The 26,737-nt window shown below is 49.9% G+C and overlaps 1 long non-coding RNA gene across 2 annotated transcripts in view; it reads right to left on the bottom strand.

Annotated features, from left to right (window-relative positions):
- Nucleotides 1-11,464: 11,464 nt before the first annotated feature.
- The window catches only part of LOC138288497 (uncharacterized), a 38,272-nt gene continuing 22,999 nt past the window's right edge, over nucleotides 11,465-26,737 (bottom strand). The window contains exons 2-3 of one of the 2 annotated variants that reach the window (XR_011202419.1): nucleotides 20,462-20,538; nucleotides 11,465-11,507 (exon numbers count right to left, since the gene is read on the bottom strand). This is a non-coding gene — a long non-coding RNA (uncharacterized lncRNA). Of the gene's footprint in view, nucleotides 11,508-19,986; nucleotides 20,167-20,461; nucleotides 20,539-26,737 lie in introns of those variants that run through there. The other variant, XR_011202420.1, reaches the window with a different exon arrangement.

The raw sequence follows: 26,737 nt of genomic DNA, 5'->3' as shown, positions 1-26,737 counted from the left end.
AGGGAGTAAGAACCGCAAGTCCTTAGGATTCACAAAACCTATCGGTCCTTGAGGTGGGCAGAAGACTTTAGTAGGAGTGTGAACCTCTGGGGCCATGTGTAGGAAGTTGGCTCTGTGTATACTATTTCAAAGTATGAAATAGTCTGCACAAATTCCAAGGTTTCCCCTTACAGGTAAGATGGTGGCAAAATCAGATAATACTAATGCACTATTTGTGGGAGTGTGGTCGAGCAGTAGGCTTATCAGAGAGTACTCTTAAGCATTTGTTGCACACACACAGGCAATAAATGAGGAACAAAGACTTACTCCAGTCCAATAGGTTTTTATATTGAAAAATATTTTCTTAGTTTATTTTAAGAACCACAGGTTCAAGATTTACAGTTAACACTTTAAATGTAAGGTACTTCACTTAGATACTTTAGGAACTTTGAATAAAAGCACTATCATATACAGTGTTTGCAAAAATGGCAATAAGCTAATTTCAAAATGGACAGTGCAAAAATCAACAGTTCCTGGGGGAGGTAAGTAAAGGTTAGATTAGGAGGAAAGTAAAACACTTTCAAGTCTCAGTTCTGGGGCATAGGCAGCCCACCGTTGGGGGGTTCAAGGCAACCCCAAAGTTACCACACCAGCAGCTCAGGGCCAGTCAGGTGCAGAGGTCAAAGTGGTGCCCAAAACACATAGGTGCCTATGGAGAACAGGGGTGCTCCGGTTCCAGTCTGCCAGCAATTTAGTACCTGCGTCCTTAGGGGCAGACTGGGGGGGGGGTGGAGGGGGGGAAGGGAGGAAGGATTGGGCGCACAAGTAGGCATACAAAATACACCCTCGGAAGCACAGGGCCAGCCGGGTGCAGTGTGCAAAGCAGGCGTCTGGTTTCAATGGAGGGACCCGGGGGTCACTCTAGTGGTGCAGGCAGGCACAGGGGGTGGTTCTTGGGACAGCCACCACCTGGACAAGGGAGAGGGTCACCTGGGGGTCACTCCTGCACTGAAGTTTGGTTCCTTCAGGTCCTGGGTGCTGAGGGTGCAGTGTTGGTTCCAGGCGCCGGACCCTTGTTGGAGGTCGCGGTCAGGGGGCGCTTCTGGATTCTCTGCAGGCATCGCTGTGGGGGCTCAGGGAGGGGTTGTCTCTTGTCACTCACTGGCTCTCAGACACCGGGTAGTCCTCCCTGTAGTTTTTGTTCTCTGGATCTTGAGCCGGGGGCGTCGGGTGCAGAGTGTGAAGTCTCACACTTCCGGCGGGAAACGTGAAGTCTTTGAAAGTTGCTTCTTTGTTGCAAAGAAGTAGCTGGTTTTGAACAGGGCCGTTGTTCAAGGGAGTTTCTTGGTCCTTTAATCCAGGGCAGTCCTTTGAGGCTTCAGAGGTCGCTGGTCCCTGATGGATGCGCCGCTGGTTGTAGGTTTTCGAAGTTGGAGACAGGCCGGTAGGGCTGGGGATAAAGCAGTTGTGGTCGCCAGTCTTCTCTGCAGGGTTGTAGGTCAGCGGTCCTCCTTGTTTCTTCAGGTTGCAGGAATCTAGTTTCCTAGGTTCTGGAGTGCCCCTAAATACTAAATTTAGGGGTGTGTTTAGGTCTGGGAGGGCAGTAGCCGATGGCTACTGTCCTGGAGGGTGGCTACACCCTCTTTGTGCCTCCTCCCTGTGGGGAGGAGGGCACATCCCTAATCCTATTGCCCCTAATGCCCATTGCTTCACAGCTTGTGTGCTGGTGGGGAGAAAATGACTAAGTCGACATAGGACTCCCCTCAGAGTGCCATGCCTACCTCCCACTGCCTCTGGCATAGGTAAGTCACCCCTGTATCAGGCCTTACAGCCGTAAGGCAGGGTGCACTCTACCACAGGTGAGGGCATAAGTACTATGCCCATACAGTGGCCAAGCAAAACCTTAGACATTGTAAGTGCAGGGTAGCCATAAGAGTATATGGTCTGGCAGATGGTCAAACATGAACTCCACAGTTCCATAATGGTTACACTGAAATCTGGGAAGTTTGGTATCAAACTTATCAGCACAATAAATGCACACTGATGCCAGTGTGCAATTTATTGTAACATACACCCAGAGGGCATCTTAGAGATGCCCCCTGAATGCCAACCAGAATTCTAGTGTAGGCGGACTAGTTTTTGCCAGCCTGCGACAGACCAGACATGTTGCTGGCCAGGAACAAAGCCTGTACTGGGTGGAAGTGCTTCTCACCTCCCCCTGCAGGAACTGTTAACACCTGGAGGTGAGCCTCAAAGGCTCACCCCTTTTGTTACAGCACCACAGGGCATCCCAACTAGTGGAGATGCCCGCCCCTCCGGCCACTGCCCCTACTTTTGGCGGCAAGGCTGGAGGAGATAATGAGGAAAACAAGGAGGAGCCACCCACCAGTCAGGACAGCCCCTTAGGTGTCCTGAGCTGAGGTGACCCCTGCCTTTAGAAATCCTCCATCTTGAGTTTGGAGGATTCCCCAGTAGGATTAGGGATGTGCCCTCCTCCCCACTGCGAGGAGGCACAAAGAGGGTGTAGCCACCCTCCAGGACAGTAGCCATTGGCTACTGCCCTCCCAGACCTAAACACACCCCTAAATTCAGTATTTAGGGGCTCCCCAGAACCTAGGAAACTAGATTCCTACAACCTAAACCAAGAAGGACTGCTGACCTGAAGCCCTGCAGACAAGACGGAGACGACAACTGCGTTCGACCCAGCCCTACCGGCCTGTCGCCTGACTCAAAGAAAACTGCAACAGCGACGCATCCGACAGGGACCAGCGACCTCTGAAGCCTCAGAGGACTGCCCTGAACCTAAGGACCAAGAACCTCCTGTGAACAGGAGCCCTGTTCAAAACCAGCTACTTATTTGCAACAAAGAAACAACTTCCAAAGATTGCACATTTCCTGCCGGAAGCGTGAGACACTACACTCTGCACCAGACGTCCCCGGCTCGAGATGCAGAGAACCAACACCACAGAGAGGACTCCCCGGCGACTGCAAGCCTGTGAGTAGCCAGAGACGACCCCCCTGGGCCCCCACAGTGACCTCTGCAGAGAGAATACAGACGCTCCCTCTGACCACGACTGCCTGTAACAAGGGACCAGACGCCTGGAACCAACACTGCACGCGCAGCCCCCAGGACCTGAAGGAATCTAACCTCAGTGCAGGAGCGACTCCCAGGTGACCCTCTGCCGAGCCCACCCAGGTGGTGGCTGTCCCGAGAAGCCCCCGCTGTGCCTGCCTGCAACGCTAGAGTGACCCCCCCACCCCGGTACCTCCATTGTTTTCAACCTAAAACCCGATGCCTGCTTTACTCACTGCACCCGGCCGCCCCTGTGCCGCTGAGGGTGTACCTTGTGTGCCTTCTCGTGTCCCCCCCCCCCCCGGTGCTCTACAAAACCCCGTGGTCTGCCCCCCCAGAGGACGCAGGTACTTACCTGCTGGCAGACTGGAACCGGAGCACCCCTGTTCCCCATAGACGCCTATGTGTTTTGGATACCTCTTTCCTGTGCACGTGACTAGCCCTGAGCTGCTGGTGTGGTAACTTTGGGGTTGCCTTGAAACCCCAATGGTGGGCTGCCTATGCCCCAAACTTGAGACTTGTAAGTGTCTGTCTTATCTCCAAAACTAACCTTTACTTACCTCCCCCAGGAACTGTTGATTTTTGCACTGTGTCCACTTAAAATAGCTTATTGCCATTTCTACAAAGACTGTACATGATATTGTGTTTATTCAAAGTTCCTAAAGTATCTATGTGAAGTACCTTGCATTTAAAGTGTTTGATGTAAATCTTGAGCCTGTGGTTCTTAAAATAAACTAAGAAAAGCTATTTTTCAATATAAAAACCTATTGGCCTGGAGTAAGTCTTTGAGTGTGTGTTCCTCATTTATTGCCTGTGTGTGTACAACAAATGCTTAACACTACCCTCTGATAAGCCTACTGCTCGACCACACTACTACAAAATAGAGCATTAGAATTATCTCACTTTCTTACCTCTAAGGGGAACCCTTGCACTCTGTGCACACTACTTCTCAATTTGAAATAGTATATACAGAGTCAAGGTCCTACATATATGTACTCCCTTAAACATACACTGCAACCTGCCCATGAGGCTACCAAGGGCCTTCCTTCGGGGTGCCTGACAAGTAGTAAAAAGGGAAGGTTTAGGCCTGGCAAGTGGGTAAGCTTGCCAAGTCGAATTGGCAGTTTAAAACTGCACACACTGACACTGTAGTGGCAGGTCCGAGCCATGGTTACAGGGCTACTAATGTGCTGCAGGCCCACTAGTAGCATTTGATTTACAGTCCCTGGGCAACTCTAGTGCACTTTACTAGGGACTTACCAGTAAATCAAATATGACACTCATGGATAAACCAAACGGTACAAGCTCTATAGGGAGCACTTGCGCACTGATTAGAAGTGGTGAAGTGCACAGACAATAAACCGTCAAAAACGGACCAGAAAAATATTGTAGGAAGGCAGCAAAACGTTTGGGGATAACCCTGCAAAAAGGGCCATTTCCAATATCACACCTGCAGGAGCTGATGGTGAGCCTCAAAGGCTGAAGCCTCTTGTTACAGTGCCATGGGGCACTCCAGCTAGTGGAGTTGTCCGCACACGGACAAAGCCCCACTTTTGGCAGCAAGGTGATCAGGAAAATTATGGAAAGCAGGGAGGAGTGACCCCCCCCCCAAAACTCACCCCTCCCCCTGCCATCTAAAGCTAGGGCCATCCCTAGGGTGTCCAGAGCGGAGGTTGCCCCCCCCCCCCCCTTCCTGCAGAATCATCCATCTTAGTTTGGAGAACAGAAACCAATAGGGTTAGGTTTGCGTCCCCCTCCCCAAAGGTAGTGGACACAAGAACGGGGTGTAGCCACCCTCTGGGACAGTAGCCATTGGCTACTGCCCTCTGACCCCTGTAACCCCCCTAAATCCAGGATTTAAGGGCTTACCTGAACCCAGCTCATGAGATTCAGGATGACCTGACAAGAAAGAAGAAGGACTGCTGAGCTGAACCCCCAGCAGAGAAGACAACGACAACTGACTGCCTCAAAAAACCTGCACAAAAACAGTGAGGCATCCAGCGGGGCCAGCCACCTCGACCAAGTTATAGAAGTCTGTCCTGCACCCAAAAGGACCAAGAACTGCAGTGGACAGTGGCCCTGTCCAAGAAGGAAACATCCAGGGACTCTGGCACACCTCCAGACACGCGAGTCCTGACCACCCTGCACCAGACACCCTACGGCCGGTGACCACGTGGCCCAACCAGCTAAAGAATCATCAGGTGATTGTGAGCAAGTGCCCACCCTGGGTTGACCTTTCGAACCCCCCCCCCACAAAGATGCCTGCAGAGGGAAGAGCGAGGACCCCGACCCCTGAACGCGAAAGCACTGGATGAATATACCTGCACTGTGAGAGACTGGCACCTTATTGCAGTACTCCCCCACATTTTTGCCTGGTTTCCGAATGCAACTTGGACTGGAGTGCACTGGGATCCTGCTAACTAGGTTCCCGGTACCAGTGTTCTTTCCCTAAAACATTTTAAAAGTGATTGGATACATCTTTAGCTATCACTACAAGTCCCTAGTAAAAAGGTACTTAGGTACCCAGGGCATGCAGTACTTTGGATAAGCCCCTGGTGGCAGTGGCACTGATTGTGACAACCTCAACGGACATGCATCAAGATGTGCACAGCACTGTCATAGCAGACAGTCTCCTGCTGCAAACCTAAAATACAAACTCTACTTGGCACACTACCTGTGTGCCCGGTCCACCGTACACTGCATTAACTATGGGTAAGACACCCCTATAGCAGGCCTTACAGACCTTAGGCAGGATACTCCATACTATATGTGAGGGCACAGCTGAATGAGCAGTATGTTCCCACCTTGTCCCTGGCAAACCTGGGATATAGTGAGTGAATAGAGCTGCCATTTTAATGTATGTGCTGGACACTGGCCAACACGAGATTCCCAGCAAAATAATGGCTACTCTGAACCCTGGGTTGTTTGGTATCAAACCACTCCGAATGATAAATTCAAACTGGTACCAGTACTGGATTTATAATAAAATGCACCCAGGGATCACCTTAGAGGTGTCCCCTGCAAAAGCCAACTATCCTGGCATATTTTCTGACTGGTTTCATCCAGCCTGCCACACCCACACAGTCCATATACAAACCTTGGTGGAGAGCCCAGTCTCCCTGGTTCGTAAACCAATGCCCTCCCTTGGTGGAGGAGCTAACCACCCACTCCCCCAGGAACATGCAAAACCCCGGTAGTGAGCTTCAAAGGGCTACAGCCCCTGAAACTCGAGCCTCCAGGCCTGCTGCTAGCATCTGAGGGGTTGCCACTTTGCAAAACACCCACTTTTTGAGTGAGCAAAGGTGGGAAACCACACAAAGATTAGGAGTGGCGGCCTAGCATGCACCACCTCTAAGGTGTTGTCTGCGAAGTGGACCCTCAAATTCAGTTTCCTCTATCTTGAAATGAAGGAAACTAGCCAATCAAGTTTAGGGAAGTCACCCTTCCCAAAGGAAGTGGACACTAAAGTGGGTGGAGCCACCCATAGGTAAGTGTCCCATTGGACATTACCAGGTTTCCCCTAGAACGCCCACTAAATTCTGTATTTATTGGACATCCCTAGAACAAGAAATCAGATTTCAAAATACAAAAAAGACCTGCACCAAAGAAGATCCAAAGCAAAAGAACTACAGACCTGTTGCACAAGAAAAGGCGCCAAACCCTGCCTGCTGCACCCAGGACCTGCAAATTGCTGGTGTGGAGGAGCTGGACACTGGACCGAGCCCGAGAAACCCAGGTAATATCCAGGCTTAAAGAATCACCCCAGATATCCCTTTTGAGTGGAGGCACCACTCAAAAACCAAGCAAGATCCAATAAGCCAGTGAAGGTCGCTTCACTGGCTGGCCGATATGTCCACAACCGGAATTTGCAGCCGGACCCCACGACACACTAACTACCGTCCCGGGCGTGACCTACAAGTGTGCCAAGATTGGTGGCACTGTGCCCTCCAGTGGCCGAGTTACGCCAATTCCCTGGGACAACCTCAAACCAGCTCCCCAAGAGCTGAAAGGATCAGGAGGAAGCTCCTGTAGAGGGACTTTAATAACACCCTGGGACCTACCACCAGAATGCTCACAGTGTCCTGTAAGCAGCCAGAGAGACTCACCTCCAAAAGGACTCAGTTGCGCACAGCTCTGGATCTCACCCCGCATCCGGCCGCTCTGCGCCCGCAACAAGGAACCAGCTGTGCTCCACTGATCCCCAAACCCTTGCGACCTCGACAGCCCAAGGGGACCCCAAGAAACCATCTTTTCCAAGTGGCCCCTACAGGTGGCCATGTGCCAAAAGCGTTTCCTACACTGCTCCCGCCGGAAACGGGAGCCGCAAGAGGCTCTCCGGCTGGTGCAAGGTGCCTACTGACTGCTGCGACCACCCTGCAAAAAAAATAAAAATACACAAAAGAGACTGGTAACTTAATTGTACGATTTTGAATGGTAACTGTACATTGATTCCAATGATGCGTAATTATGGGCAGAAAGACTAACTTTATTACAACTTTTAAAACTAATATCTAAAAAAGTATTTGAAAGATCTTGGTCTTAAAAATTAAATAAAACTGAAGTATTTTTATAAACTCTGGTCTCGAGTTATTTATTGAGTGCATGTGCTGCATGATTGGTTTTGTGAGCACAACAAATGCTTAGTACATCTCCTGGATTAGCCTAACTGCTCGACCAGCTACCTTAAAAATTGTAGCATTAAGTGGTCTAATTTTTGCTCATGGAAACCAAAGTGTGCTCGCCTGGACCCACTGCATAGTGGGCCTAGTTTTGCACACTGCATAGAGGGGACAGCCTCCTACAGATGCCTAAAAGACCACTGCACCCGTAGCCCCCAGAGAACCCGACCTCCAGCACAGGTACATTCCTCCCTGTCTAGCTTAGGGTTTGCTCCAGGGGACCCCCTGGTCCTCACATGCAGCATCTGAGTGACCCCGGGGTCTCCTCACAGAGATCTATTGGAAAACCAATGCCTTGTTTGCATCCTGCACCCAGCTGCCATAGTGCCACTGAGGGTGTGCGTTTGATGCCTCCTTGTGGCCCCAACAGTGCCCCTCTAACCCTCCCCCTCCTACCCCCAGGTCTGCCCACCAAAGAACAGGTACTTATCTGCTGGGAGATCTGATTCAGAGTGCACCCTGTCTCCGTGGGAGCCCACTTTAATATGGCTCAAATTTGACCTCTGCACCCGAACGGCCCAGTGTTGCTGGGAGCTTGGGGTTCACTTGAACCCCCAGCTGTGGTCTTCCTAAGCCCCAGAGACTGAAACTGTTAAGTCAAGTACTTACCTCTAAAACTGTGCTTTAGTTTCTTCCCTAAGGATGTGTCCTGAAAATTGCAGTGTCAACATTTAAAATAGCTTTATTGGCATTTATTCAAAAACTGTATGCTATATGAATTCCATTCAAAGTATTATTATTGATATATATGTGAAATAATATCTATTGATGTAATTACATGCAAAGAGAATCTTGTGATTCTAGAAATAAACAAAATTTATTTTTCTATATAAAAACCTATTGGTCTGTAGTTTAGTCATTAAGTGTGTGCTTCTTCTATTGTGTCTGTGTGTAGAACAAATGCATTTGTAGTATCTACTTTAGCCTCTGTGGAACACCTGGAGTCTGTGCATGTCATTTTGATATAGTATATAAAGAGTGAGCTTCCTACAAAGGGGGACTGACTGAGTTGGCGAGGTAGCATGTTCCAGGTCTGTGCTGCGATGTAGGAAAAGGATCTCCCTCTGGCTGCATTGTTACCAATTTTAGGGGTGGCAGCAAGGGCAACTTGTGCAGAGCGGAGTTACCGGTCTCTGGGTCTGAGAGACTCAGTTGGTGCACGAGTCGTTGAGTCTGAGTGGCTCTGTGAGTGTGCGCATGAGTACCTCAGTGAGTGTGAGTGCTTGGGGATTCTCTGAGCAGGTCTGTGTGAGTTCACGAGTGCCTCTGTGGGTGTATTACTGGGTGCATGAGTATGTGAGTATTGTAGGAAGCAGCATATATAGTGAACCAAAACGAGGTACACTGCGCAAAAAGTCAAAGCAATCAGAGGAACAAATTACATCCCAAATGCTCCTTTTTTCAGTAGTGTGGTCAAGCGACTCCTACGGTAAGTGAGACACACACTGAAAGAAATCACACCAATTTATAGTAATAACATGTACTTTTATATAAAGTCTGATATTTTGATTTATTAATTTTTACAGCTTGCAAAACTTGATACAGTGCATTTTTCAGATGTGGTAAAGTTATCCTATGAAGGAAGAACTAGCACTGCATACAGGTATAGTAAAGCGACTTACGTGATCAATCTCCTGGACTTCGTCCACACGGACCATTCACCTCAGGCAGCAGGGTGCATGGGTACAGCTCAGCGTCAAGTGCCCCATATGTAAGTCTATGGGGACCGGTTTGGTCACAAAGTTGCTTGAGGGATGGATTGGGAGTCCACATCAGAGGAACCCACGTGGGTTTCGAACCTTGAGACCCTTAGGCATGTAGTGACACCACCGATCCACTTCACCTCAGGCTGTGGGGTGCAGGTGCAGTGGTGTTTTATCGCATCAGGTCTGGTGCTGGAGTTCCTTGTGGTTGTAAGGAGCCCCGCAGAACCAGTCTATAGGCATCGACTTGGGGTTTAGTCCGAACAAGCCAACAAGTGGCCTCAGGTCTCACGAGGCAGAGAGATGTGGGGACAGCCTTGGTCCTCTTCTCCTAGGCCCAGGGCAGACGGGTGCAGAGGTGTCCTGAGACATGGGGTCTTTGTCACTCACTGTTGCTAGGGGTCTGCAGAATCAGGCTGCAAACGCTGTCAGGAAGTCCACATAGGGCAAGCTCTGGGTAGGCTGTGTCTGAACGGCCTGGGGACCATGGTGACACCACTGGACCACTTCAACTCGGGCTAGGCAGCTCAGCTGCAGTGATGTTGCCCAGTGTTGGGTTTTTGGCAGTCAAGGTCCTCATGGTTCTTCCTTGGGTGCCTGCAGATGCAGGGCAGCAGCTCCTGTAATCCAAAAGAGTTCTTCTTGGTGATTTGTGAAGCACGGACAGCGCTCCCTGATTTTTGGAACCTGCAGTGGCAGGACAGGTCAGATGCTCCTCAAGGGCCAGGTGCAGCAGGCTTGGCACCACGTCAGTCGTGCTTCTTAGGTCTATGGTTTTGCAGTCTTGTTGCACACTCCTTTTGTGTCATGGAAGAAAGTCAGAGAATCTGTGTAGGAAAGTGGCCTTGTTGGCATGGTTGCCCCCCACTTTTTGTCTGATATTGGTGATAACTTGACAGAGCGTGATGGGATCCTGCTAACCAGGCCCCAGCACTAGTGTGCTTTCCCAAAACTGTAGCATTGTGTCCACACAACAGCACACCCTTGGTACACAGTTAAGTCCCTTGTAAAAAGTACCCAAGGTACCAAGGGCCCTGTTAACTGGAAAGTCCCCAAGTGCTGCAGCATGACTTATGCCACCCTGGGGACCACTCACCTAGGACATGCACATTGCCATTGCAGCTTGTGCGCGCTGGTGCTGAGAAAAAGGCAAATTCGACATTGCACCTCTCAGTGTGCCACACCACAAACCACTGCCGATGGTATACGTAAGTCAACACTCAAGCAGGCTTTACAGCCCTAAGGGAGGGTGCACTATACCATAGGTGAGGGCATACCTGCATGAACAATATGCCCCTAAGTGTCTAAGTCCATTCTTAGACATTGTAAGTCTAGTGGGGCCATATTAAGTATATGGGCTGGGAGTTTGTCATTATGAATTCCACAGATCCATAAACTAAAGTCTAGAATGTTTGGTATCAAACTTGTCAGCACAATAAACCCAAACTGATGCCAGTGCTGGTTTTATTGAAACATGCACTCAGAGGGCATCTTAGAGATGCTCCCTGTATTTACCCATTCCTTTAATGCAGGACTGAAGGGTCTGCGCTAGCCTTCCACAAACAGACAAGTTTCTGATTCCATGGGGTAAGAGCTTTTGTGCTCTAGTAGGCCAGAAACAAAGCAGACACTGTGTCCGTGCTTCACACCTCCACCCTGCAGGAATTCTAACACCTGGTGGTGAGCCTCAAATGATCAGGCTTCTTACCTAGAAGCAGGCCTGATTCTGAGTGCCCCCAGTCGCCATAGGTTCCCACTGTAAAACCCGGCAGCAACGTTGACCTCTGCATAAAGCCAGCCCCGTGTGGCAGGTGGAGGGTGCTCAAACTCAGACCCATGGTATTATAACCCCCAGAGAATGGAACTGTAGGTCTGGTACTTACGGCTATAACTGTACTTTCTTTTATTCCCTACGGAACTGTTCCTGAAAATTGCAGTGTGTCAACTTTTAAAACATATTTGCTATATTCAAATAAGCCATTTATATTGCCAAATTAAAACAAATATTTATTGATACATATTTTGGATACTTACTTGTAAATGTGCTTTCCTTGCAAATTGAATCTTGTGGTTCTAGAAATAAATGGACAAAAACAAGTTTTGGTATCTAAAAAGAATTGCCCTGAAATTAGGGCTTTGAGAGCATGCTTCATTTATTACCTGTGTGTACAAAAAATGCTTTGCACTACCCTCTGATAAGCCTAACTGCTCGACCACAGTACAACAAAACAGCATTAGTATCATATTTTTTGCCTCTAAACTCTGGTGAATCCCTGTACAGACTATATCTCAATTTGATATAGCATATCCAGAGCAATCTTCCTACAATCTTGTATCAGTGGTTCCCCTAAATAGTCAATTTAGGGGAACCGGTATTGAGAGTGAAGGGTAGTAATCACTGGAGTACTGTAGGAATCTGGCCTGGTGTGTGCTAACTACCTATTGGTATGATCACCTTATACAAGGTCCAAGTATCCCTTATGAGTGAAGTGGAGTCAGTGCCAAGGAAGCCAGGCTCTCTAAAGGTAGCTGTGGATAAGTAGCCAAGGCTTATTTAGGAGACACGCAAAGCTCTCATGCAATACCACTGCAGTCATACAGCACTTACACAAATGAAAGAAGGCACTCAGTGCTACGAAAATAGAGGCTCTTTATTAGAGTAATACAAACACTAGTTAGGCAATACTCTAATTGTAGGTAAGTAAACATACTACACATGTACAGTAACAATCAGGAATAGGTTTAAAAAGCAATTGAGAACACTGAAAAACAGCAGACAAAACTCGACCAGGGGGAGTGGGGGTGGGGTGGTGTTGGTGTTAGGTGGATGCAGGAGTTGGTCGACGGTGGAAAGAAGACGGTCAACACTGGGGCAGGTGAAGAGTTCCTGGCTGATGCGGTCGACGTCCCACGCTGGATGAAGGATTGCAGTCAGTCTGTGGAGTGAAAAAAAACACATACAAGATCTGAAAAAGGAAAATATCGCAGTTGCTAGCAGTGGAGCTGTTGGGGTCCAGGAAGGCCAAGTGAGGGGGAGAGGGAACTAAACCCACAGGGGATGTCCGTAGCGACCCTCGGCAGTGCGGAGAGTCCAAAGAAGAAGATGCAGCCCACACAGATGACTCGCAGGCAAGGAGCACAGGAGTCACGGTGAGGCCCATGCAGGACACTTAAAAAGGAGTCCCACGTCGCTGAATAACCATGCAAAGGGCTGAGCGTCACAGGGAAGAGTGATGTGGACAGGAGCAACACAAAGACTGAAGTTCCCCTGGAGGTGGTGCCATCAAGCCCTGTCAGTTGCAAGAGACACTATGCATGGAGAAGGGAAGGTCCTACCTTCACCCAAGTTGGACAGCTGGTAGGGAGGACACAAAGGACCACCAACTGTGATGCAGGATCCACAAAATCCATAGAAGAGGAGATCCATGCAGCCGGTCATCATTGCAGCAGAATGCCTGCAGATGCACAGGAGCGACTCTTTAATTCCACGGGAAGTTTGCTTCTTAGGGCAGACTGAAGACTTGCCACCCTCATATGATGCACAGCCGGGGAAATGTTGCAGTTGCTAGAAGAAGCCAGAGAAACAATGTTGGAGAGCAGAGGCGTAGCTGTAGATGCGGACTGTAGGTCCCTGTGGAGTCCAGCTGTGGTTCGAGAGGCCAGAAGTTTCAGTAAACGATGCAGATGATTCCTGCTGGAGTCTTGCATGTCGAATCTGGGAACCCACCCATGAGGAAGACCCTAAATAGCCCTGGAAGGGGAACTGGGCACCTAACCACATGGCCACTAAGATGCCCCCAGAGGCCTCTGCCCACCCTAAGGTCAAGATGGCAGAATCAAAGGGCCATCTGGGGTGGTGATAGACAGGGGAGTGGTCATTCCCATTTCCATTGTTCAGTTCCAGGACAGAGCAGGGATTAGGGGTCCCTCAACTGGTGCAGATTGGTTTTATGAGAGGATGGCACCAATGGTGGCCATCAAAGCATACCAGTGGCTTGGCGAGGCTACCCCTCACAAGTCATTTAACACCTTTTTTCTACCCAAAGGCAAAGGGTGTTGACTCCGTCACCTAAAGGAAATTCTTTTGTTCTGCCTTCCTGGACTACAAGTCGGAAACGTTTGATAACAAACATGCCCATGTTCAGAGTTACCCTTATGTAGCTGGCAAAGGTAGTGACCTATGTCCAGTACAAGCGTGAAATGGCATCCCCGCACTAATGAAGTCCAGGAAAATGGAGATGAGTCTGTGGGGGAATCTCTGCTCATGCAGGGGTGCCCTCCGACATCGGTACTTGCAGCAGGCCCTCTGGGCTAGGAGGCCCTGCCTTAGGAGTGACTTACAGGGACCTGGTGCAGTGATCTTCAGTGAAAGGGTGCATGCACCTTTACATGCAGGCTGCAATGCCAGCCCTGCAAACACATTTTACATAGGTCCCCATGGGTGGCATAACATGCTGCAGCCCATGGGGAACCCCTGGTGTCTCCCCGCCCTGGGCACCATATACTAGGGACTTACATGGGGGCACCAGTATGCAAATGTGGGAGGTATGAAGTCATAGCAAACAAATGTACAGGGGGAGTGCACAGTAACTGGGGTCCTGGTTAGCATACTGACAAGCAAAATGTGGGGGTAACCATGCCACAATAAGGGTACTTTGCTACAGCTACATACCCTGGAGTCACAACACCCTGTAGATGACCACTTTCTGTGGGGAGTGGGCAACACCATGTCCAGAGGTCCTAAATTCCACCAGACACAAGTAGAATTTCCTAGGCTGTGTCCATTTCGGGCTGGTCACCCTAGGGGTGTGTCCAGCCTCGAAATGCAAAATGCCTCCTACATAGCTAATGTTCCTGAATATCCAGGTGCCAGATGGGGTCTGGGGGTGGGCATCTCCCTTTCAGAGACTAGATCTGTCTCGGAATGCAGATCATGCTATGGGAAGGGGTGTCCAACACCTCACCCTGAGAAGCTTTGTGTCTGACCTCCAAAGAGCAAAGGATCTCACCCCTGGATCTCACTCTAGTCTGTTGGTGGCAAACTGGCTAGAACTGGTCAGTTAGCTCAGAAGCAGTTGTTATGTTTTCAGGAGGAAACTGTAAGGTACACTCTGGATGCGTGCATTAATAAATCCATCGCCAGGGCTTATAAAACATGAGAGGTTCAACATCCCTATTTTCATTAAAGACATCATGGAGCTGGGCAACTCGTATTAATCAGTGGCCAACTAAAATGGATTCCCTGTTCACCTAATATATCTAAGAAACGACAGACCTAGCAGGGGCATATCTTCTCTTGCAGATATGACCACGCATATAATAATATGCACCATGCCTTAGGGCTATAGGGGTGACTTACAAATATTACATGCAATGTTTTGAGGACATGGCACACAGTCCATAATTTATGTTGCGTTTTCACTTTTAGGGGGCACCTTGTCAAGCAGTCTGCATGAGGTCAGTTCTGGGTCCCTTAGAGAAGAACAAGTTCTGCTACAGCTCTTAGCGACCCTCTGCAGTACCAAGACACTCTAGGTAACACTTACTATGGGACTTAGAAGGGTGCTACAGAGCCTTATCACTTGGGATCAAGGGATCAGGTGTCTTGTTTTGGGGAAAGACTGGCACTGGGGACCAGCTTACGAGGAAGCCAGTGAACTTCAGTTAAAGCTGCATCAAAACTTGGCAACAAGTTGGGAGGGGGCAAGGGACGGACAGCTAAGTACAAGTGTGAGTATGACTTTTTTGTGATGTTCGTTAATTGGTTGCAATGTTACACAAGGAGGACGGGCTGGGAGTTGAGATGAATTTGTGAGTATGGCACGTGGTGCCAAAAAAATCTTGCCATTGAATGTATTATGACCGCCCATGTTAAATATAGGGCTGCTCAGTTCCAAGGCAAACAAGACTTACTTGGTTTCACCTTATCCCATTTTCTTCTACCGTCCTACTCTTCCTTTATCCTTATTTTATCCTTGCAGGTTCATTTTCTTCTCTACTTTCTCCTGGTGATTGCTTCTCTATGACCCTGTTCCCCTTCCCATTCTGCCTTTTGCTCTTTGGCCAGGTCACTGGCACACTGGTCTACATTCTAAAAGTTTTAACATCTCATTTTCAGGGATAGGGAGGTCTTTCCATTATTGTAACACGGGAGCAGCTCACTACTATTCATGGAAATAATGTGTGACACCCTCACATTTACAATATATGAGGTTCTATTTTGATGTATGTAGGAAGTTGGCTCTGAATATACTATCTCAAAGTGAGAGATAGTGTGCACAGAGTCTAAAGGTTCCCCTTAGAGGTTGATAGTGGGAAAATTAGATAATTTGAATGCTCTATTTTTTGGTGGTGTAGTTGAGCAGTAGGCTTGTCAGAGGGTAGTGTTAAACATTTGTTGTACACACACAGGCAATAAATGAGGAACACACACACTCAAAAGACTTAACCCAAGTCCAATAGTTTGCCTGCAGAACATCAGGATCCCTCGGCACCGGCGAAAAGTGAGGGCTACTTTGAGCGACCTCAAAAACTGAAGGGACCAGTGACAACTCCGGACTCTCCTGCTGAGGCGTGACAGTAGGACTCATCTCCCATGTCTTCTGGCATCGTGAAGATCGAGACCTCGACCTCGATCGGCTCCGCTCCAAACGGCGCTGAGAGTCATGATGACACTGCTTCTTATGCTTTTTGGGAGAAACATGGAAGGAATCCTTTTTATGGCCCTTCTTCTTTGCTTTGGCTATGAAGAGCTTCGCTTCGCGCTCCTTCAGAGCTTTTGGATTGATGCTCTGACACGAAGAGCAACCTTCCACATCATGCTCTGAACTAAGGCACCAAATACAGTCCGAGTGGGGGTCGGTCACTGACATCCGACCCCCGCATTCTCTACACAGCTTGAAACCGGACTTCTTCGGAGGCGACACTGTAACCACCGAAAATCATTACAGTTAACAACGAGCCAGGAAGAAAAACCATTGGCGAAGGCACGGAAAAAAGGAAAACTGATGTCAGTACGCCGACAAGGACCTATTATTGGCACGTTGACGTCAGACGGAGTCACGTGGAGCCATGCCATTATGACGTCCTCGTCGACGTAGACAGCTAGGAAGAAGACTTTCCGTCGGATGCTGGCGCAAGGATACAATTCATAAGGTGAGGAATCCACAGGTAGTTGTATCCATCAGAAATATATTTTAATTTATTTTAGAACCACAAGATTCAACTCAGGTTACTCACGTTATCGCAGTCGCCTGGGAGTCCCCTCTGCGGTATTTGCATCCAATGCCCCCACCTCGAGCTCCAGAAAACAGAGTGAGAAGTCTCACGCTTCTGGCGGGAAGGGAGAGTTCTTTCAAGAGTGGCTGTTCCCCGACAGATGCGTCGCTGTGCAGTTTGAGTCTGGGGACAGGCCGGTAGGGCTGGAGCCAAGTCAGTTGGTGTTTCCGTCATCTCTGCGGGGCTTTCAGGTCAGCAGAACTTATTTGTGCAGGTTGCAGGAATCTGATTTCCTGGGTTCAGGGTCGCCCCTAAATACTCAATTTAGGGGGGTGTTTAGGTCTTGGGGAAGTAGCCAATGGCTACACCCTCTTGGTGCCTCCACCCTTAGGTGATGGGGGCACATCCATATTGCTTTTGGGGGCATCTTCCAATCTCAAGATGGAGGAATTATAAAAGTTAAGAGTCACCTTAGGGGCTGTCCTGACTGGTGGGTGGCTCCTCCTTGTTTCCCTCATCATCTCCTCCAGCCTTGCTGCCTAAAGTGTGGGGGGGGGGGGGGGAGGGGGAGTCCATCTCCACTAGCTGGGATGCCCTGGGGTGTTGTAACAAAAGGCATGAGCCTTTGAGGCTCCCACCAGGTGTTACAGTTCCTGCAGAGGGAGGTGAGAAGCATATCCACCCAGTACAGTCTTTGTTCCTGGCCACAGATTGACAAATGTACTCTCCCCATGTTGCCAGAAACTCGTCTGGTTGTGTCAGACTGGCAGAAACTGGTCAGCCTAGCACTAGGAGTCGGACTGGTATTCCGGGTCCCTCTCTAAGATGCCCTCTGGGTGTATTTTAAAACAAATACCACACTGGCATCAGTGTGCATTTATTGTGCTGAGAAGTTGGATACCAAACTTCTCATATTTCAGTTTAGCCATTATGGAACTGTGGAGTTCGTGCTTGTTAAACCCCCAGACCTTATACTCTTATGGCTAACCTGCAATTACAATGTCCAAGGTTTTGCTAAGACACCGTAGGGGCATAGTGCTCATGCAGCTATTCCCTCACCTGGGGCAAAGTACACCCTGCCTTAGGGCTGTAAGGCCTGCTAGAGGGGTGACTTATCTATGCCATAGGCAGTGTGAGGTTGGCATGTCACCCTGAGGGGAGTGCCATGTCGACTTAGTCATTTTCTCCCAACCAGCACACACAAGCTGGCAAGCAGTGTGTCTGTGCTGAGTGAGGGGTCTCCAGGGTGTCATACGGCATGCTGCAGCCCTTAGAGACCTTCCTTGGCAACAGGCCCTTGGTACCAGGTGTACCATTTACAATGGACATATCTGTGTGCCAGGGCCGTGCCAATTGTGGGTACCGGTTAGGGAAAGAACACCAGGCAGATCTTATCCTCCAAACCCACCCTTGCTGCCATCCACAGAATCAGGAAGAGCACATCTGAAGGCAGATGGTTTTCTTACCTTGTAGCCCAGTCAAACACGCTTCCACTCAAACTCAGACATGCAGACTCACTGAACCAGCTCACAAAGGATCTAAAGACATGGATCGCAGAGTGTGCAGCACGTCCGCAACAGCTATTTGAGCCTCCATGGGTGATAACGCCACCATCGCCCCCGAACTCCGCAAGATCATCAACCTATCCCTCACTTCTGCCACCTTCCCGGACAGCTGGAAACACGCAGAAATCCAACCCCTCCTCAAAAAACCCAAGGCTGACCCCACCGACCTCAAAAACTTCCGTCCGATCTCTCTCCTCCCTTTTCCAGCGAAAGTCATCGAGAAGATCGTCAACACTCAGCTCACCCACTTCCTCGAAGACAATTCCATCCTGGACCCCTCACAATCCGGATTCAGACGAAACCACAGCACTGAGACTGCCCTCCTCGCCGCCACAGATGACATCAGACATCAAATGGACAACGGCGAAACCTCAGCCCTCATCCTCCTCGACCTATCAGCCGCTTTTGACACCGTCTGCCACCGCACCCTACTGACCCGCCTCCAAGAAGCCGGCATCCAAGATAAAGCCCTCCACTGGATCTCATCCTTCCTCTCCGACAGAACGCAGAGAGTCCGTCTCTCCCCTTTCCGCTCCAAAGCCACCAACCTCATCTGCGGCGTCCCCCAAGGATCCTCCCTCAGTCCCACGTTGTTCAACGTCTACATGGCCCCCCTCGCTCAACTGGCCCGCCAACACCACCTCAGCATCATCTCCTACGCCGACGATACCCAGCTCGTCCTCTCCCTGACCAAAGACCCGCTCACCGCCAAAACAAACCTCCACGAGGGACTAAAATCCATCGCCGATTGGATGAACAACAGCCGCCTGAAACTCAACTCCGACAAGACGGAAGTCCTCATCCTCGGACGCACTCCCTCGGCCTGGAACGACTCATGGTGGCCCTCCGTCCTCGGACTCCCACCCACCCCTGCCAGCCACGCAAGAAACCTCGGCTTCATCCTGGACTCCGCCCTCACCATGTCCAAACAGGTCAGCGCCGTCTCCTCCTCCTGTTTCAACACCCTTCGAATGCTCCGCAGAATCTTCAAGTGGATTCCAACAGAAACCAGAAAGACGGTGACCCAGGCCCTCGTCAGCAGCAGACTTGACTACGGCAACGCACTCTACACAGGCATACCAACCAAAGACATCAAACGCCTCCAACGTATCCAAAATGCCTCCGCCCGACTGATCCTCAACATACATCGCCGAAGTCACATCTCCCCTCACCTAAAGGAACTCCACTGGCTCCCGGTAGACAAGAGGATAACCTTCAAACTCCTGACCCACGCTCACAAGGCACTTCACAACACCGGACCCTCCTACCTCAACACCAGACTCAACTTCTACACTCCAACACGTCAACTCCGATCCGCCAACCTCGCCCTCGCCATCGTACCCCGAATCCAGCGCAAGACATCCGGCGGCAGATCCTTCTCCTTCCTCGCCGCCAAGACCTGGAACTCTCTCCCCACATCTCTTCGCCAGACCCAGGACCTCCTCACATTCAGAAGGCTCCTCAAGACCTGGCTCTTCGACCGCTAATCCAGCAGCGCTCCCTCCCCCCCCCCCCCCCTCAGCGCCTCGAAACCCTGACGGGTACATAGCGCGCTTTATAAATACCATGATTGATTGATTGATTGATAAGCCACCCTTTAAAAGCGTCTGATTGCTCAAATGACTGATGTGTGCAAAAATACCTTTATTAGGAATGAAAAACTTGCCTAACAATAGCTTTACAAGTATGTCTCAATAAAAACATAAAAGAAAATAAATGTTTTACATAGAAGTTATTTTGAAAGATTAGCAACACATAACTCACCCACTGTTCAATATCAGTCATGTTTGGCCACTAGAAATGGCTGCCAATACTCTTTTTAGTTTTGTTAGTTCCAGAGTGATCTCCAATTAGTGAAGAATGTAACTTATTAAAAATGTGTTTTGCCAATTCTTCACCAACGATAACTTGTGCCTTCTTCCCCTTTCCTACAAAGAACACCTTTTCACCTAATTTGCCAAAAAAACATGAGAACGTTTAAAGGACGATTTCTATTTACTGCAGATGTTGCACGAGAGATACATTAAAAGCACGTAATATATATATACACACGCTAACAATCATTTAAAAAAATAAAATATAATGAAATGAATCAGACTAAACAATATTTGTTAACACATAAGTAGGTAGATCAATATAATTGAAAGGATCACCAATTCATGAAGCTTCATTCAAACAAGTACAGTAAATTGTATGAATGTATAACAATTTTCTAATTCCAAAGTAATTTGAAAAATAAATTACCATCAATGGTGATTTTTTTGGAAAGTCTCCGTAATCCATGCTTCATTATTTTACTGAAATCATCAGGGTACACATTACTGCATATATAAAATTCAGAATCTGGTTGTACTTTGTAGCATCCATTGTTCTTTACAATAACAAAATAAATATAAACTGAAGAAAATCTAAACATCGTAATAGTAACAAAATAAAATCACATGGATGAATATACGTTAACAAAGGTAAATAATGTGTTCCTCTGATTGACAATTTGCACCCACACATTCGTTTTTTGAGAATGGATACCATAAGAATATCTCTCCACAGTAGCTGCCTCCGCTCTGGTGGGAGGAGCACATAAGCCATCAGAAGTCTGCTTCTTCGCCAAGGCATTGCACCTTTTAATAGGAAGAAAAAGATAGTTGGAGATGGTCCTCTTCTCTCATCAGCTTGCCTAATTTTCACAGCAATTAAGCAAATAAAAAGCTGATCATCCATTTAGCGTTCTTTAGTACAATGAATGACCGCTGTGGGTCAAATATATGTAAGAATGAGGAGGTAGAGAAAAAGTCGTCAGGACAATATTTAGACCAACGTGAAAGAGTGAACACTTTTGGAAAAAGAGAACCAGCTTGCCTCAATAGATGGTAGTTAAATGTGTGGCTACAGAGAGGGTTAGATGCTCGTTAACCCTTATGTAAGAAGTAATTACGGGAAAAAAAGAATATTGTATCGTCAACAAACCTATAGGTCCTCATTACAACCCTGGCGGTCGGTGTTAAAGTGGCGGTAAAACAGCCAACAGGCCGGCGGTAAAAAAAATGTAATCACAACCGTGGTGGAAACCGCCAACATAGACAGCCACTTTAACACTCTGACTGCCACAGTGGTACAAACAAACAGCATGGTGGTCACCACCAACAGACAGGCGGAAGACAATGTATCGCCCACAGTATCATGAGAGGCTAATCCGCCACCTTTTCAGGGGCGGATTCAACGCGAACAAAAACACGGCGGAAAAAGAACTTGGAAGGAAAAATGCTCACCTCTACACACCATACGAGGAACCAGGATGCCATGGAGCCGGAACTCCATATTCTACCAGCCATTGTCTTCCTGCTCCTCTACCAGGAGCACGAACGCCAGCGGCAAAGACCACAGTGAGTATTGCACCTACGACACAGGGGAGGGGGGAGGGAAAAGAGTGACACACACACACACGCAACACCCCCACCCTCACCCACTACAGCACACACACATAAATACATGTTGATACATTACAGTTACACCCCCCAAGGCCCCCAGAAGAAGGCAAGGACAATGGAAATGACTGTAACGATTCTGATCAATAAAAATCCAGTACTCATAAATATATATATACACACTATTAACAAATATATACACCAAGAATTAAAGTCCATGTGCTGCACATACATAGTCCGTGGACCACTGGGCCCAAAATGCATGGGCGAGGCCCACACAAGATATCCAATCAAAACGGAGCGAACACTGCAGGGGCATCAGATCGAAATACAACAGGCACTTCAGGGGGAAGGGAAGGGGGGGCACCTCAGCCGGATGAGTGCACAACGCCAGATCCATGAGGGGCCTCCATGCCCATTGATGTATCCTGGGGAGTGCAACGCCACAGTCTCAAGTCTTTTCAGTGGGTGGTTTGCCCACTGCTGCATCCTGGGGAGTGCAAAGCCACAGTCTCACAAGTGAATAACAGTCTCCACTGGTTCTGGAGGGGGGGTTTGTGCCCAGCGTGCTTCATCCTGCCAAGGACTGAGGTAGTGGATGTGAATCTCCACTGGTTCAGGAGGGGGCTTGGTGCCCAAAGTGCTTCATCCTGCCAAGGACAGAGGTAGTGGATGTGAATCTCCACTCACGGTGGGCCATGGAAGCTGTCCAGGCCCCTGAAACTGACCACCACTTCGTACGACTGACCACGGAGGATGGCAGCCATATCTGCGGTGGTGCCACTGCATATGTGGCGTGTCCACTGGCAGTGATTGTGGCAGCCTCAGTAGCGGCGGTGCTTGCGGCGCTCATTGGCCTGCAGTGCTGGTGGGTGGCTCAGTGAGCATGCTGGTGGCGTCCTGGGATGCGGTGATGGTAGCGCCGGTGTCCTGGGAAGCGGTGCTGGTGGTGGCGGTGTCCTGGGAAGCAGTGCTGGTGGCGGCGGTGTCCTGGGAAGCGGTCTTGTCCGCCGTGCAGGTTGGCGGCGACTTCCCTTTCTTTCTGTGCCCCTTCCCCACCTTGGATGGTGGCGCAGCTGTCTTCACACTCCCAACTGTAGTCCTGGGAGAGCCCTTTGTGGCAGGTATTTTGCCCTTCTCCCTCTGGGCTGTGGCCAACTTCTTATGTTTCTGAGGTGGAGGACTGTCTGTGTTCTGGCTCCTTGGCACACTGGCTGCCCTGCTGCTTGGCACACTCCAGAAGCCGGTTACTACTGGCACCACTGTTCCCGTTGATGTGGTGGCTGAGGTGCTGGGTTGTGACCTGGAAAGCCGTGCCATAGGGGACGGAAGGGGTGGGGGAGGTGAGGGGGAAGAAGTCAAGGTTTGACAGGAAAAGTTTTAGACACACTGGGAAGGGTAGATGGAGGGGGTTTGGGAGTGGAGGAAGAGGTAGTGGTTGTAGGAGGTGTACATCTGCTGAATTTGGGTGAAGGTGCATGGGCTGGAGGCTGTTGAGGTGGATGGGTGTTGGGTGGGTGGGTGCCTGCGTTTGTGTACTTTGGGAGGAGGGCTCACAGACACACTGGGAGAGGAAACTGGGGATGTGTGACTGGTAGTGGTGTGGTGAGTGCACATGAGCGGTGTGTGGTGATGGACGTAGTGGCTGAAGATGTAGTGCATGCAGGTGTGAGTGGAGACGTGACAGGGAGGCATGAGGGAGACGAGGAGGAGGGGGACACAGTGGAGGCAGTGGATGTTGGTATGTCTGCATGGGTATGATGCTTGTGTGAGTGCCTGTGGGTTTGTGTGGTGCTTATGTTTGCCAGAGCTACCCTTGTGTGTTGAGGTGTGTGCATGCTGGTCTGATGGTGTGCTTGGGATAGGCTGAGGTACAGGGGATTAGGTCTGGGTGGAGGAAGTTGGAGGGGGGAGGCTGGACACAGGGACAATGGCTGCCATCAGTGCTGAGGCCAGCGTATGAAAAGCTTGCTGTTGGGCTGCCTGACCAGAATGAATGCCCTCCAGGTATGCATTTGTCTGTTGCAACTGCCTCTCTACACCCTGGATAGCATTCAGAATGGTAGACTGCCCAACAGTGAGGGATCTGAGGAGGTCAATGGCCTCCTCACTGAGGGCAGCAGGGCTGACAGGGGCAGGGGCTGAGGTGCTGCTGTGAGGACGGTGCTGGTGGGGGGGCGGCTGTACCTGTAGGAGCAGGGGGCACAGAGGGGCCCGCCACCGCAAGGGAGCTCCCATCAGAGGAGGAGTCCGTGTCGCTGGTCTCAGCGCCTGTCCCCGCTGTGGAACTCCCCTCGCCCGCCGTCCGCTGTTTCGCCCTCCAGGGCCATGTGGGATGCAGATCCCTCCTGCTCCGGTGCCACTGCTCCTCTGCCTGATGATGCTAATGCACACAAGAACAGGTAGACCACAAAAAGGTGGGGAAGACAGAAGAAAGACATATTCAGTGCATGCAATACCGCTACAGTTGGCGGACACTACAGACACAGCAGCCCTCTGCACTACGCCATGCACTTAGAGTTCCCTAATTAATCACAGGGACATGGGGTACAAGGCCTATGCCCGACTGCTGAACACATGAGTCACAGGAGCCTGACTAGGTGTAGATGGCTCTTAACACTGGTGGGGTGGCACATAGCCTGCCTTACGGAGGGAACATGCCTACAAAACTCGTCCTGGCCAAGGGGTACCCACAGCCCACCTCCCCCAACCAGACACCTCCAATGTGCGCTGAATCAGCTGAATGAGAGCGTACTCACCCCCTTGTGGCTGCTGTGATGCTCTCAAGCGCCCATCCAACTCCGTGTACGCCACCACCAGGATCTGGAACATCAGGGGTGACATTGGGAACTCATCCCCAGCTGGGCCTCCCCTGTCTTCTTGCTCAAGCGGCGAATGTCCTCCCATGTTTTCCGGCAGTGGGTGCTACGTCTGTGGTGGACACCCAGGGTCCTGACTTCCTTGGCGATGACACGCCAAATATCCTTCTTCTAGTGGGCACTGACCTAAAGGAATAGGACAGGGGAAAAGGAGAAGATATAACCGTCCGCACCGTCACAGTCATTGGCCCGCATTCCTACCCTTGCCATGACACACATACACTCACCGTCGTTTCATGCACGCCTAATTCTCCCCTTCCATCTTCCATCCACACAGGCATTGCCCATACAGCATGCTCACAGTGTACTTACCTGTTTGTCTGGAGGAACGTAGAGCAGCGTGTACGGGGGGAGGACCCCATCCACTAGTTTCTCAAACTCCTCTGTGGTGAAGGCAGGGGCCCTTTCCCTCAGACTGAGGTCACAGCAGCACTTGCAGTGTAGGTAATCTCCTGTTGAACATCAGGTATCAAGTGAGTGAACAGATAGAAAATGGCGGTCATGTCCGCTGCGGTGCGTACCGTCACCGCCAGCGTACATCGTCATTGGCTCCTGGGACCCATAGGGCCCAATGTTAACCAATGCAGGATTGCGCCGTGGTCTTCGACCGCCTACTGCGATGGTGTACAACGCCAGCGCAGTTACCTCATATCCCATTGTTCCACCTTACAGGTCAGGCAGCCGCCATTTCAGGGGGCCACATGGCATTATGTTTAAATGCGTCACACATACCTAGGCCTTGCATACACACTAAGACAGGCACATATCGGATTGAAAAATATGTGCAATAAAGTTGTGTTTTCGTACATCAGTGTTGGCTGACCCTCTGTTCGCTGTTCTCCTCCACAGAGTACGTCCGCTGGGGCAGGTGAGGAGATGGCGGCATCCTCCAGTGTACAGACCGCTGGTGGACCTGTTGACAATGGAAGAGCGACATGTAATTGTCACCTACAGACTGGACCATGCCACAATCCATGAACTGTGTGCCCAGTTGGAGCCAGACCTGATGTCAGCTATCCGCCATCCCACAGGTATCCCCCCCTATAGTGCAGGTGCTGTCAGTACTCCATTTCCTGGCAAGTGGGTCTTTTCAGACGACAGTGGCCATAGCCTCTGGGATGTCCCAGCCTATGTTCTTCAACGTGTTGTCCAGAGTGTTGTCTGCCCTGCTGAAACACATGCACAGCTACATCGTGCTCCCTCAGATGGAGGATTTGCCTACAGTGAAAGGTGACTTCTATGCCCTGGGACATATCCCCAACATCATAGGTGCCATTGATGGGACACATGTGGCCTTGGCCCCCCCGCAGGAGTGAACAGGTGTACAGAAACCGGAAGAGCTACCATTCAATGAATGTGCAGTTGGTGTGTTTGGCCGACCAGTACATCTCCCATGTGAATGCCAAGTTTCCTGGATCAGTGCATGACGCTTACATTCTGAGGAATAGCAGCATCCCTTATGTGATGGGGCAACTCCAGAGGCACTGTGTGTGGCTATTAGGTGAGGACATGGACCCTATATAGTGTGACTAGGTGTCTGGGAATGGGGTTGCCCCTAAGGGTAAGTGTGTGTCTAACAGTTGTAACAACATTTGCAGATGACTCTGGCTACCCCAACCTGTCATGGCTACTGACCCCAGTGAGGAATCCTAGGACAAGGGCAGAGGAACACTACAATGAGGCACATGGGCAAAGTAGGAGGGTTATAGAGAAAGACCTTCGGCCTCCTGAAGGCCAGGTTTAGGTGCCTACATGACGGGTGTTTCCCTATTCTACGCACCAAAGAAGGTGTGCCAGATCATCGTGGCCTGCTGTATGCTGCACAACTTGGCTTTGCGACGACAGCTGCCTTTTCTGCAGGAGGATAGTCCTGAAGGAGGTCTTGTGGCAGCTGTGGAGCCTGTGGATAGTGAAGACGAGGAAGCAGAACAGGAAATCGACAACAGAAACAAGGTGATTCATCAATACTTCCAGTGAGACACAGGTAAGACGACATCACTGCCTGCTACATCTGATACACTTGTTCTACCTCTCATCTGTCTGTCACTTTCACCCAGTGTATGGACCCTGATTTGTCACTTTCCCTTTCGATTTCACAGATGTGGGTCCCACTGTGTGACCTCTGCTATGTTTCCTCATGGACTAGAGCTGTGTGACATAGGTATGCTGACAATACAATGGATATTGCTATTTTCCTCAGTTATTGCAAATACACA

This window comes from Pleurodeles waltl, chromosome 4_1 (assembly GCF_031143425.1).
Source record: "Pleurodeles waltl isolate 20211129_DDA chromosome 4_1, aPleWal1.hap1.20221129, whole genome shotgun sequence".
Lineage (NCBI taxonomy): Eukaryota > Metazoa > Chordata > Amphibia > Caudata > Salamandridae > Pleurodeles > Pleurodeles waltl.
The sequence above is the reverse complement of the archived record's forward strand: the minus strand, read 5'-3'. Positions and strand labels throughout refer to the sequence as shown.